This window comes from Salmo salar, unplaced genomic scaffold (genome assembly GCF_905237065.1).
Source record: "Salmo salar unplaced genomic scaffold, Ssal_v3.1, whole genome shotgun sequence".
Classification (NCBI taxonomy): domain Eukaryota; kingdom Metazoa; phylum Chordata; class Actinopteri; order Salmoniformes; family Salmonidae; genus Salmo; species Salmo salar.
Window position 1 is genome coordinate 31,307 of NW_025550793.1, and position 12,563 is coordinate 43,869.

At 50.0% G+C, this 12,563-nt stretch overlaps 1 pseudogene; it reads left to right on the plus strand.

The window, feature by feature from the left end:
* Window positions 1-12,239, plus strand: part of LOC123724046 (E3 ubiquitin-protein ligase pellino homolog 1-like) — a 29,145-nt pseudogene extending 16,906 nt beyond the window's left edge.
* The last annotated feature ends 324 nt before the right edge of the window (window positions 12,240-12,563 follow it).

The following is a 12,563-nucleotide window of genomic DNA, read 5'->3' on the forward strand; positions in this document are numbered from 1 at the left end:
TGATTATAACAGTAGTGTTGGTCTCCAGGCTGTCAGGTTGATGATTATAACAGTAGTGTTGGTCTCCAGACTGTCAGGTAGATGATTATAACAGTAGTGTTGGTCTCCAGACTGTCAGGTAGATGATTATAACAGTAGTGTTGGTCCTGGTCTCCAGGCTGTCAGGTAGATGATTATAACAGTAGTGTTGGTCTCCAGGCTGTCAGGATGATGATTATAACAGTAGTGTTGGTCCTGGTCTCCAGACTGTCAGGTAGATGATTATAACAGTAGTGTTGGTCTCCAGGCTGTCAGGTAGATGATTATAACAGTAGTGTTGGTCTCCAGACTGTCAGGATGATGATTATAACAGTAGTGTTGGTCTCCAGACTGTCAGGATGATGATTATAACAGTAGTGTTGGTCCTGGTCTCCAGGCTGTCAGGTAGATGATTATAACAGTAGTGTTGGTCCTAGTCTTCAGGCTGTCAGGTAGATTATTATAACAGTAGTGTTGGTCCTGGTCTCCAGGCTGTCAGGATGATGATTATAACAGTAGTGTTGGTCTCCAGACTGTCAGGTAGATGATTATAACAGTAGTGTTGGTCCTAGTCTCCAAGCTTTCAGGTAGATTATTATAACAGTAGTGTTGGTCCTGGTCTCCAGACTGTCAGGTAGATGATTATAACAGTAGTGTTGGTCCTGGTCTCCAGGCTGTCAGGTAGATGATTATAACAGTAGTGTTGGTCTCCAGACTGTCAGGTAGATGATTATAACAGTAGTGTTGGTCTCCAGACTGTCAGGTAGATGATTATAACAGTAGTGTTGGTCTCCAGGCTGTCAGGTAGATGATTATAACAGTAGTGTTGGTCTCCAGGCTGTCAGGTAGATGATTATAACAGTAGTGTTGGTCCTGGTCTCCAGACTGTCAGGTAGATGATTATAACAGTAGTGTTGGTCTCCTGACTGTCAGGATGATGATTATAACAGTAGTGTTGGTCTCCAGACTGTCAGGATGATGATTATAACAGTAGTGTTGGTCCTGGTCTCCAGACTGTCAGGTAGATGATTATAACAGTAGTGTTGGTCTCCAGACTGTCAGGTAGATGATTATAACAGTAGTGTTGGTCCTGGTCTCCAGGCTGTCAGGTAGATGATTATAACAGTAGTGTTGGTCCTGGTCTCCAGGCTGTCAGGTAGATGATTATAACAGTAGTGTTGGTCTCCAGGCTGTCAGGTAGATGATTATAACAGTAGTGTTGGTCCTGGTCTCCAGACTGTCAGGTAGATGATTATAACAGTAGTGTTGGTCCTAGTCTCCAGGCTGTCAGGTAGATGATTATAACAGTAGTGTTGGTCTCCAGGCTGTCAGGTAGATGATTATAACAGTAGTGTTGGTCCTGGTCTCCAGGCTGTCAGGTAGATGATTATAACAGTAGTGTTGGTCCTGGTCTCCAGGCTGTCAGGTAGATGATTATAACAGTAGTGTTGGTCCTGGTCTCCAGGCTGTCAGGTAGATGATTATAACAGTAGTGTTGGTCCTGGTCTCCAGGCTGTCAGGTAGATGATTATAACAGTAGTGTTGGTCTCCAGACTGTCAGGTAGATGATTATAACAGTAGTGTTGGTCTCCAGGCTGTCAGGTAGATGATTATAACAGTAGTGTTGGTCTTCAGGCTGTCAGGTAGATGATTATAACAGTAGTGTTGGTCTCCAGGCTGTCAGGTAGATGATTATAACAGTAGTGTTGGTCTCCAGGCTGTCAGGTAGATGATTATAACAGTAGTGTTGGTCCTGGTCGTGTCAGGTAGATGATTATAACAGTAGTGTTGGTCTCCAGGCTGTCAGGTAGATGATTATAACAGTAGTGTTGGTCCTGGTCTCCAGGCTGTCAGGTAGATGATTATAACAGTAGTGTTGGTCCTGGTCTCCAGGCTGTCAGGTAGATGATTATAACAGTAGTGTTGGTCTCCAGGCTGTCAGGTAGATGATTATAACAGTAGTGTTGGTCTCCAGACTGTCAGGTAGAGTATTATAACAGTAGTGTTGGTCCTGGTCTCCAGGCTGTCAGGTAGATGATTATAACAGTAGTGTTGGTCTTCGGCTGTCAGGTAGATGATTATAAAAGTAGTGTTGGTCTCCAGACTGTCAGGTAGATGATTATAACAGTAGTGTTGGTCTCCAGGCTGTCAGGTAGATGATTATAACAGTAGTGTTGGTCCTGGTCTCCAGGCTGTCAGGTAGATGATTATAACAGTAGTGTTGGTCCTGGTCTCCAGGCTGTCAGGTAGATGATTATAACAGTAGTGTTGGTCTCCAGGCTGTCAGGTAGATGATTATAACAGTAGTGTTGGTCTCCAGGCTGTCAGGTAGATGATTATAACAGTAGTGTTGGTCCTGGTCTCCAGGCTGTCAGGTAGATGATTATAACAGTAGTGTTGGTCCTGGTCTCCAGACTGTCAGGTAGATGATTATAACAGTAGTGTTGGTCCTGGTCTCCAGGCTGTCAGGTAGATGATTATAACAGTAGTGTTGGTCTTCAGACTGTCAGGTAGATGATTATAACAGTAGTGTTGGTCTCCAGACTGTCAGGTAGATGATTATAACAGTAGTGTTGGTCCTAGTCTCCAGGCTGTCAGGTAGATGATTATAACAGTAGTGTTGGTCCTGGTCTCCAGACTGTCAGGTAGATGATTATAACAGTAGTGTTGGTCTCCAGGCTGTCAGGTAGATGATTATAACAGTAGTGCTGGTCTCCAGGCTGTCAGGTAGATGACTATAACAGTAGTGTGGTGGTCTCCAGGCTGTCAGGTAGATGATTATAACAGTAGTGTTGGTCCTGGTCTCCAGGCTGTCAGGTAGATGATTATAACAGTAGTGTTGGTCTCCAGACTGTCAGGTAGATGATTATAACAGTAGTGTTGGTCTCCAGGCTGTCAGGTAGATGATTATAACAGTAGTGTTGGTCTCCAGGCTGTCAGGTAGATGATTATAACAGTAGTGTTGGTCCTGGTCTCCAGGCTGTCAGGTAGATGATTATAACAGTAGTGTTGGTCCTGGTCTCCAGGCTGTCAGGTAGATGATTATAACAGTAGTGTTGGTCTCCAGGCTGTCAGGTAGATGATTATAACAGTAGTGGGTCTGGTCTCCAGGCTGTCAGGTAGATGACTATAACAGTAGTGTTGGTCTGGTCACCAGGCTGTCAGGTAGATGATTATAACAGTAGTGTTGGTCCTGGTCACCAGGCTGTCAGGTAGATGATTATAACAGTAGTGTTGGTCTCCAGACTGTCAGGTAGATGATTATAACAGTAGTGTGGTGGTCTCCAGACTGTCAGGTAGATGATTATAACAGTAGTGTTGGTCTATCAGTGACGAGTGAGCTATCAGCAGAGCTGGAACACAGAGGCACACAGCATAAACCTAACCCTAACTTTATACCTAGCCTTTGTCCTCATGTGGACATGGGAAATACTTTGGGGTTTTCCAGTACCCACAAGGACAGTAATACAAGCCCAGACACTCACACACACAATGACAGGCATGTCTGTGAACTCACAGCAACTCTCCCTGCCTGCTCTAGGAACACCTCCTGCTTCCCAAATGGCATCCTATCCCTTTGTTTATCCCTCTCTCCGTCTCTCTGTCTTTAGGTACAATGGCTCTCTACCCAACGGTGATCGAGGCAGGAGGAAAAGCCGTTTCAGTCTGTCTAGGAGGCCCAAGGCTAATGGTGTCAGACCCAGCACAGTGCACGCTGCCTGCACCGCACAGGCAGCTAAGGTAACACACACCTACACACACACACACCCCTACCAGTCTCTCTGTCATGATTTGTGTTTTGTCTTCTATTTGTAATTTTAATCCCAGCACCAGTCCCTGCAGGAGGCATTTTGCCCTTTGGTAGGCCGTCGTTGTATATAAGATTTGTTTCTTAACTGACTTGTCTAGTTAAATAAAGGTAAAAAAACTATTGGAATTCAATTAAAAACCTACACACACACACACACACACAACCCCATAACACTCCTGCCTTGGTTAACAGTGTGAGTATGTGAACCATGCCTTTATGAACACACGGAACACACTGGCTGTTTACGGGAGAGTTAAGTGTGAACTGTCCAATGAAGGGCAGCAGACAGATGTCCTACAAAGGGGGTGTGTGTCCTTGGAAACACATGTCTGTTTCCATCCTGTTTATTAAGTCTTTAAACAGGCCTGTTAAACCACAAGGCTGGCATTATTGGGGAGGATTTGGAATAGTGATTGAGGTGTGTGGTGGGAGGGGAAACGTCTTGAACGCTACTTAGCAGATAGAAATATAACAAAAAGAGCTGAGGACAGAACCTTGTCTGTTCAACATTTCTATACTGAACGTTCCTCTTTTCTCCATTCATCCCCGTCTTTCCCTGTCTCTGTCCCTCCCTCTCTCCCTCCCCTCTGTCCCTCCGTCCCTCTCTCCCTCCCTCCCTTCTCTCCCTCTCTCCCCTCTGTCTCTCTCTCTCTCCCCTCTGTCTCTCTCTCCCTCCCCTTTGTCTTTCTCTTCCTCCCCTCTGTCCCTCTCTCCCTCCCCTCTGTCCCTCCCTCCCTCCCCTCTGTCCCTCCCTCCCCTCTGTCCCTCCCTCCCTCTCTCTGTCCCTCCCCTCTGTCCCTCCCTGTGTCCCTCCCTCCTCTCTGTCCGTCCCTCCCTGTGTCCCTCCCTCCCTCCTCTCTGTCCCTCCCTCCCTGTCCCTCCCTGTGTCCCTCCCTCCCTCCTCTCTGTCCCTCCCTCCCTGTCCCCTCCCCTGTGTCCCTCCCTCCCTCCTCTCTGTCCCTCCCTCCCTGTCCCTCCCTGTCCCTCCCTCCCCTCTGTCCCTCCCTCCCTCCCTGTGTCCCTCCCCCTCCCTCCTCCCTCCCTCCCTCTCCAGGCTATCAGCAACAAGGACCAACACAGCATCTCCTACACGTTATCCAGAGGTCAGACGGTGGTGGTGGAGTATACTCATGATAACAACACAGACATGTTCCAGGTAACTACAAACTCAGAGTTCTGGGCCCAGTTGTATAAAACAACTTAAGGACATTTTCTCTTAGTTTCCTTCACTTTTAAGTCAGTTGCAACAAAAAAAAATTAAGGCAAATGTCCCCCTTAAATGAAGTGAAAAGGTTACAGGTGTCCGTGAGGTCCGTTTTAAGTGCTTCATTCAGTATGGATATCAATGTAAACAGTGTTTTTGTGGAGGTGAAGGTTGCTTTCATCTGCCCACCAGCAGATTTTCTACTTGGTAGTGCTTCTCTTGTCCATACAAAATACTCAGATATCTGTTATATTAGCCTACCTTTTAAAAAACAATATTATAGTCGTATCAGGTGTAGGGTGTTATTTAGTCTGGATCATCAGGGTAAAGCACATCTGGAACGTTCTGTCTTCTGGGCTACTTTGTGTTTAAAACAATAAGCCAGACACCAGGCCCAGGAACATGACATGTTGGAGAGGTGAGGGGAAAACAATAAGCCAGACACCAGGCCCAGGACCATGACATGTTGGAGAGGTGAGGGGAAAACAATAAGCCAGACACCAGGCCCAGGAACATGACATGTTGGAGAGGTGGGGGAAAACAATAAGCCAGACACCAGGCCCAAGAACATGACATGTTGGAGAGGTGAGGGGAAAACAATAAGCCAGACACCAGGCCCAGGACCATGACATGTTGGAGAGGTGAGGGGAAAACAATAAGCCAGACACCAGGCCCAGGACCATGACATGTTGGAGAGGTGAGGGAAAACAATAAGCCAGACACCAGGCCCAGGAACATGACATGTTGGAGAGGTGAGGGGAAAACAATAAGCCAGACACCAGGCCCAGGACCATGACATGACATGTTGGAGAGGTGGGGGGAAAACAATAAGCCAGACACCAGGCCCAGGACCATGACATGTTGGAGAGGTGAGGGGAAAACAATAAGCCAGACACCAGGCCCAGGACCATGACATGTTGGAGAGGTGAGGGGAAAACAATAAGCCAGACACCAGGCCCAGGACCATGACATGTTGGAGAGGTGGGGGGAAAACAATAAGCCAGACACCAGGCCCAGGAACATGACATGTTGGAGAGGTGAGGGGAAAACAATAAGCCAGACACCAGGCCCAGGAACATGACATGTTGGAGAGGTGAGGGGAAAACAATAAGCCAGACACCAGGCCCAGGAACATGACATGTTGGAGAGGTGAGGGGAAAACAATAAGCCAGACACCAGGCCCAGGACCATGACATGTTGGAGAGGTGGGGGAAAACAATAAGCCAGACACCAGGCCCAGGAACATGACATGTTGGAGAGGTGAGGGAAAACAATAAGCCAGACACCAGGCCCAGGACCATGACATGTTGGAGAGGTGAGGGGAAAACAATAAGCCAGACACCAGGCCCAGGACCATGACATGTTGGAGAGGTGAGGGGAAAACAATAAGCCAGACACCAGGCCCAGGAACATGACATGTTGGAGAGGTGAGGGGAAAACAATAAGCCAGACACCAGGCCCAGGACCATGACATGTTGGAGAGGTGAGGGGAAAACAATAAGCCAGACACCAGGCCCAGGAACATGACATGTTGGAGAGGTGAGGGGAAAACAATAAGCCAGACACCAGGCCCAGGAACATGACATGTTGGAGAGGTGAGGGGAAAACAATAAGCCAGACACCAGGCCCAGGACCATGACATGTTGGAGAGGTGAGGGGAAAACAATAAGCCAGACACCAGGCCCAGGAACATGACATGTTGGAGAGGTGAGGGGAAAACAATAAGCCAGACACCAGGCCCAGGACCATGACATGTTGGAGAGGTGAGGGGAAAACAATAAGCCAGACACCAGGCCCAGGAACATGACATGTTGGAGAGGTGAGGGGAAAACAATAAGCCAGACACCAGGCCCAGGACCATGACATGTTGGAGAGGTGGGGGAAAACAATAAGCCAGACACCAGGCCCAGGACCATGACATGTTGGAGAGGTGAGGGGAAAACAATAAGCCAGACACCAGGCCCAGGAACATGACATGTTGGAGAGGTGAGGGGAAAACAATAAGCCAGACACCAGGCCCAGGACCATGACATGTTGGAGAGGTGAGGGGAAAACAATAAGCCAGACACCAGGCCCAGGAAATCATGACATGTTGGAGAGGTGAGGGGAAAACAATAAGCCAGACACCAGGCCCAGGAACATGACATGTTGGAGAGGTGAGGGGAAAACAATAAGCCAGACACCAGGCCCAGGAACATGACATGTTGGAGAGGTGAGGGGAAAACAATAAGCCAGACACCAGGCCCAGGAACATGACATGTTGGAGAGGTGAGGGGAAAACAATAAGCCAGACACCAGGCCCAGGAACATGACATGTTGGAGAGGTGAGGGGAAAACAATAAGCCAGACACCAGGCCCAGGAACATGACATGTTGGAGAGGTGAGGGGAAAACAATAAGCCAGACACCAGGCCCAGGAACATGACATGTTGGAGAGGTGAGGGGAAAACAATAAGCCAGACACCAGGCCCAGGAACATGACATGTTGGAGAGGTGAGGGGAAAACAATAAGCCAGACACCAGGCCCAGGAACATGACATGTTGGAGAGGTGAGGGGAAAACAATAAGCCAGACACCAGGCCCAGGAACATGACATGTTGGAGAGGTGAGGGGAAAACAATAAGCCAGACACCAGGCCCAGGAACATGACATGTTGGAGAGGTGAGGGGAAAACAATAAGCCAGACACCAGGCCCAGGAACATGACATGTTGGAGAGGTGAGGGGAAAACAATAAGCCAGACACCAGGCCCAGGAACATGACATGTTGGAGAGGTGGGGGGAAAACAATAAGCCAGACACCAGGCCCAGGAACATGACATGTTGGAGAGGTGAGGGGAAAACAATAAGCCAGACACCAGGCCCAGGAACATGACATGTTGGAGAGGTGGGGGAAAACAATAAGCCAGACACCAGGCCCAGGAACATGACATGTTGGAGAGGTGGGGGAAAACAATAAGCCAGACACCAGGCCCAGGAACATGACATGTTGGAGAGGTGGGGGGAAAACAATAAGCCAGACACCAGGCCCAGGACCATGACATGTTGGAGAGGTGGGGGGAAAACAATAAGCCAGACACCAGGCCCAGGAACATGACATGTTGGAGAGGTGAGGGGAAAACAATAAGCCAGACACCAGGCCCAGGAAAGCATGACATGTTGGAGAGGTGAGGGGAAAACAATAAGCCAGACACCAGGCCCAGGAACATGACATGTTGGAGAGGTGAGGGGAAAACAATAAGCCAGACACCAGGCCCAGGAACATGACATGTTGGAGAGGTGAGGGGAAAACAATAAGCCAGACACCAGGCCCAGGAAGCATGACATGTTGGAGAGGTGAGGGGAAAACAATAAGCCAGACACCAGGCCCAGGAACATGACATGTTGGAGAGGTGAGGGGAAAACAATAAGCCAGACACCAGGCCCAGGACAGGACATGACATGTTGGAGAGGTGAGGGGAAAACAATAAGCCAGACACCAGGCCCAGGACCATGACATGTTGGAGAGGTGGAGGGAAAACAATAAGCCAGACACCAGGCCCAGGAACATGACATGTTGGAGAGGTGAGGGGAAAACAATAAGCCAGACACCAGGCCCAGGACCATGACATGTTGGAGAGGTGGGGGGAAAACAATAAGCCAGACACCAGGCCCAGGACCATGACATGTTGGAGAGGTGGGGGAAAACAATAAGCCAGACACCAGGCCCAGGACATGACATGACATGTTGGAGAGGTGAGGGGAAAACAATAAGCCAGACACCAGGCCCAGGACAGACATGACATGTTGGAGAGGTGAGGGGAAAACAATAAGCCAGACACCAGGCCCAGGACCATGACATGTTGGAGAGGTGGGGGGAAAACAATAAGCCAGACACCAGGCCCAGGAACATGACATGTTGGAGAGGTGAGGGGAAAACAATAAGCCAGACACCAGGCCCAGGACCATGACATGTTGGAGAGGTGAGGGGAAAACAATAAGCCAGACACCAGGCCCAGGAACATGACATGTTGGAGAGGTGAGGGGAAAACAATAAGCCAGACACCAGGCCCAGGACCATGACATGTTGGAGAGGTGAGGGGAAAACAATAAGCCAGACACCAGGCCCAGGACCATGACATGTTGGAGAGGTGAGGGGAAAACAATAAGCCAGACACCAGGCCCAGGAACATGACATGTTGGAGAGGTGAGGGGAAAACAATAAGCCAGACACCAGGCCCAGGAACATGACATGTTGGAGAGGTGAGGGGAAAACAATAAGCCAGACACCAGGCCCAGGAACATGACATGTTGGAGAGGTGAGGGGAAAACAATAAGCCAGACACCAGGCCCAGGAACATGACATGTTGGAGAGGTGGAGGGGAAAACAATAAGCCAGACACCAGGCCCAGGAACATGACATGTTGGAGAGGTGAGGGGAAAACAATAAGCCAGACACCAGGCCCAGGACCATGACATGTTGGAGAGGTGAGGGGAAAACAATAAGCCAGACACCAGGCCCAGGAACATGACATGTTGGAGAGGTGAGGGGAAAACAATAAGCCAGACACCAGGCCCAGGAACATGACATGACATGTTGGAGAGGTGAGGGGAAAACAATAAGCCAGACACCAGGCCCAGGAACATGACATGTTGGAGAGGTGAGGGGAAAACAATAAGCCAGACACCAGGCCCAGGAACATGACATGTTGGAGAGGTGAGGGGAAAACAATAAGCCAGACACCAGGCCCAGGACCATGACATGTTGGAGAGGTGAGGGGAAAACAATAAGCCAGACACCAGGCCCAGGAACATGACATGTTGGAGAGGTGAGGGGAAAACAATAAGCCAGACACCAGGCCCAGGAACATGACATGTTGGAGAGGTGAGGGGAAAACAATAAGCCAGACACCAGGCCCAGGAACATGACATGTTGGAGAGGTGGGGGGGGGGCTGTTAGGCTCTGAGATTTTACACTGCTTTGGTGCTCTCCACTCTTTCTACATTGTTCTGTTGCTTTATGTTAATAACTACCATATATTTTGAACATTTAGGCAGTTAGGTAAAAAGGGAATTTGGTATGTCGCCGTGCGGTGTGCTCGCCGTGCGGTGTGCTCGCCGTGCTGTCAGACTCTGGCGCTGCAGTCAAGTTTTAAATATGCTAAACCATAGTTTGTGACATCACGGTGTCGCCACCATCAACGATGGCTGTCACACATCGATAGACCATACAATCTTAAAGTCACCCAACACTAATGTAGTGCACTTCTTTTGACCAGGGCCCAAAGGGCTCTGTAGTGCACCCAGTTTGTCATTGTTCCCCTCTAATGAGGGACTGGTTTAGACCTGGGACACCAGGTGGGTGATATTAATGATCAGGTAGAACAGAAAGGCTCCTGACCTCGTAGGGTCAGAGTTGAATATCCCTGCCCTGTATAGTTCACGTCTTTTAACCAGGGGCCATAGGGCTCTGTAGTGCACCCTATTCCCTAAGTAGTGCACTTCTTTTAACCAGGGCCCATAGGACTATTAGGGTGCCATTTGGGACCTATCCATATTGTTATATTTTTATGTGAATGTATTGGCTTGTTTGTACTTTGAAATGTGTTGTGTGTTTACTAGTTCCAGTATGAAGATAGTATTGTCTGAGTCAGAATGGCCCATAGGGCAGGAGCCTGTTTCTGTGAGGCAGTCTGAAGTACCAGTAAACCCCCTTGATAAGACCTTTTTAATGTGGATAAATAACATATTACCTGTTTTGAATGGAATTAGCTTTAAATCTACCTGTGCAGTCAATGTCTCTAAACACATTTACCCCTCTGTCTTTCTCTCTCCCCATTTCTCTCCCTCTGTCTCCACATAAAGTCAAGCTACTTGTAACATATTTTCTCTTCTCTCCCACCGTTCCCCTCCCTCCTCCTGTCAGATTGGTCGCTCCACAGAGAGCCCTATAGACTTTGTGGTAACCGACACGGTGGCAGGGAGCCAGAGTAACTCAGACACCCAGTCAGTCCAGAGCACCATCTCTCGCTTCGCCTGCCGTGTCATGTGTCAGAGGACGCCCCCCTACACGCACGCATCTACGCTGCCGGCTTCGACAGCTCCAAGAACATCTTCCTAGGGGTGAGTGGGGGAGGGGAGGTGTGGGACGGGGGAGGGGAGGTGTGGGACGGGACGAGGGGAGGTGTGGGTCGGGACGAGGGGAGGTGTGGGTCGGGACGAGGGGAGGTGTGGGACGGGACGAGGGGAGGTGTGGGACGGGACGAGGGGAGGTGTGGGTCGGGACGAGGGGAGGTGTGGGACGGGACGAGGGGAGGTGTGGGACGGGACGAGGGGAGGTGTGGGTCGGGACAGAGGAGGTGTGGGTCGGGACGAGGGGAGGTGTGTGTGTGTGTGGGTCGAGGGGAGGTGTGGGTCGGGGAGGGGAGGTGTGGGTCGGGGGAGGGGAGGGGAGGTGTGTGTGTGGGACGAGGGGAGGTGTGTGTGTGTGGGACGGGGAGGAGTGTGTGTGTGGGACGAGGGGAGGTGTGGGACGGGACGAGGGGAGGTGTGGGACGGGACGAGGGGAGGTGTGTGTGTGTGTGTGTGTGTGTGGGACGAGGAGAGGTGTGTGTGTGTGTGGGACGAGGAGAGTGTGTGTGTGTGTGTGGGACGAGGGGAGGTGTGGGACGGACGGGACGGGACGGGGGAGGTGTGTGTGTGTGGGTCAGGGGAGAGGAGGTGTGTGTGTGTGGGACGAGGGGAGGTGTGTGTGGGACGAGGGGAGGTGTGGGACGGGACGGGGGAGGTGTGTGTGTGTGTGTGGGTCAGGGGGAGGGGAGGTGTGTGTGTCACTAAAATGAAAATGGGGGGGATTTTCCCCTCCCTCTCTCTCTTGATTTGTTAAAATATTCAGAAAGGTACATACCACACAGTACAGTAAATCATGACACCATAAAGACAATGAACAACTTACTTTCTATTCCCCTCTCTACCCCCCCGCTCCATCAGGAGAAGGCAGCTAAATGGAAGACGTGTGACAGTCAGATGGACGGACTGACCACCAACGGCGTGCTGGTGATGCACCCTCGCCACGGCTTCACAGAGGACTCCAAACCGGGCGTCTGGAGAGAGATCTCCGTCTGCGGAAACGTCTTCACCCTCCGAGAGACCCGCTCCGCTCAGCAGCGGGGCAAGATGGTGAGACACACACACACACACCTGGCAAGATGGTGAGACACACACACACACACACACACACACACACACACACACACAGGGCAAGATGGTGAGACACACACACACACACAGAGGGCAAGATGGGGGGAGGGGGGAGGGAGGAGAGGAGTAATGTGAAAAACACATTCTACTATAAAGGGAGAGGGATAGAGAGATATAATGCGAGAGAGAGATATATGATTCCACAAGTTTATTTTTATTTTTTATTTTTTTCACTACTCGTTAGCAATTCCAAATGGCAGTGAAGGTCTTTATTAAGCATCATCCCACCTCCCCTCTTTCTCCTCGCTTCCTCTCATTCCTCTCCTTCTCTCATTCCTCTCCTCCTTCTCTCAT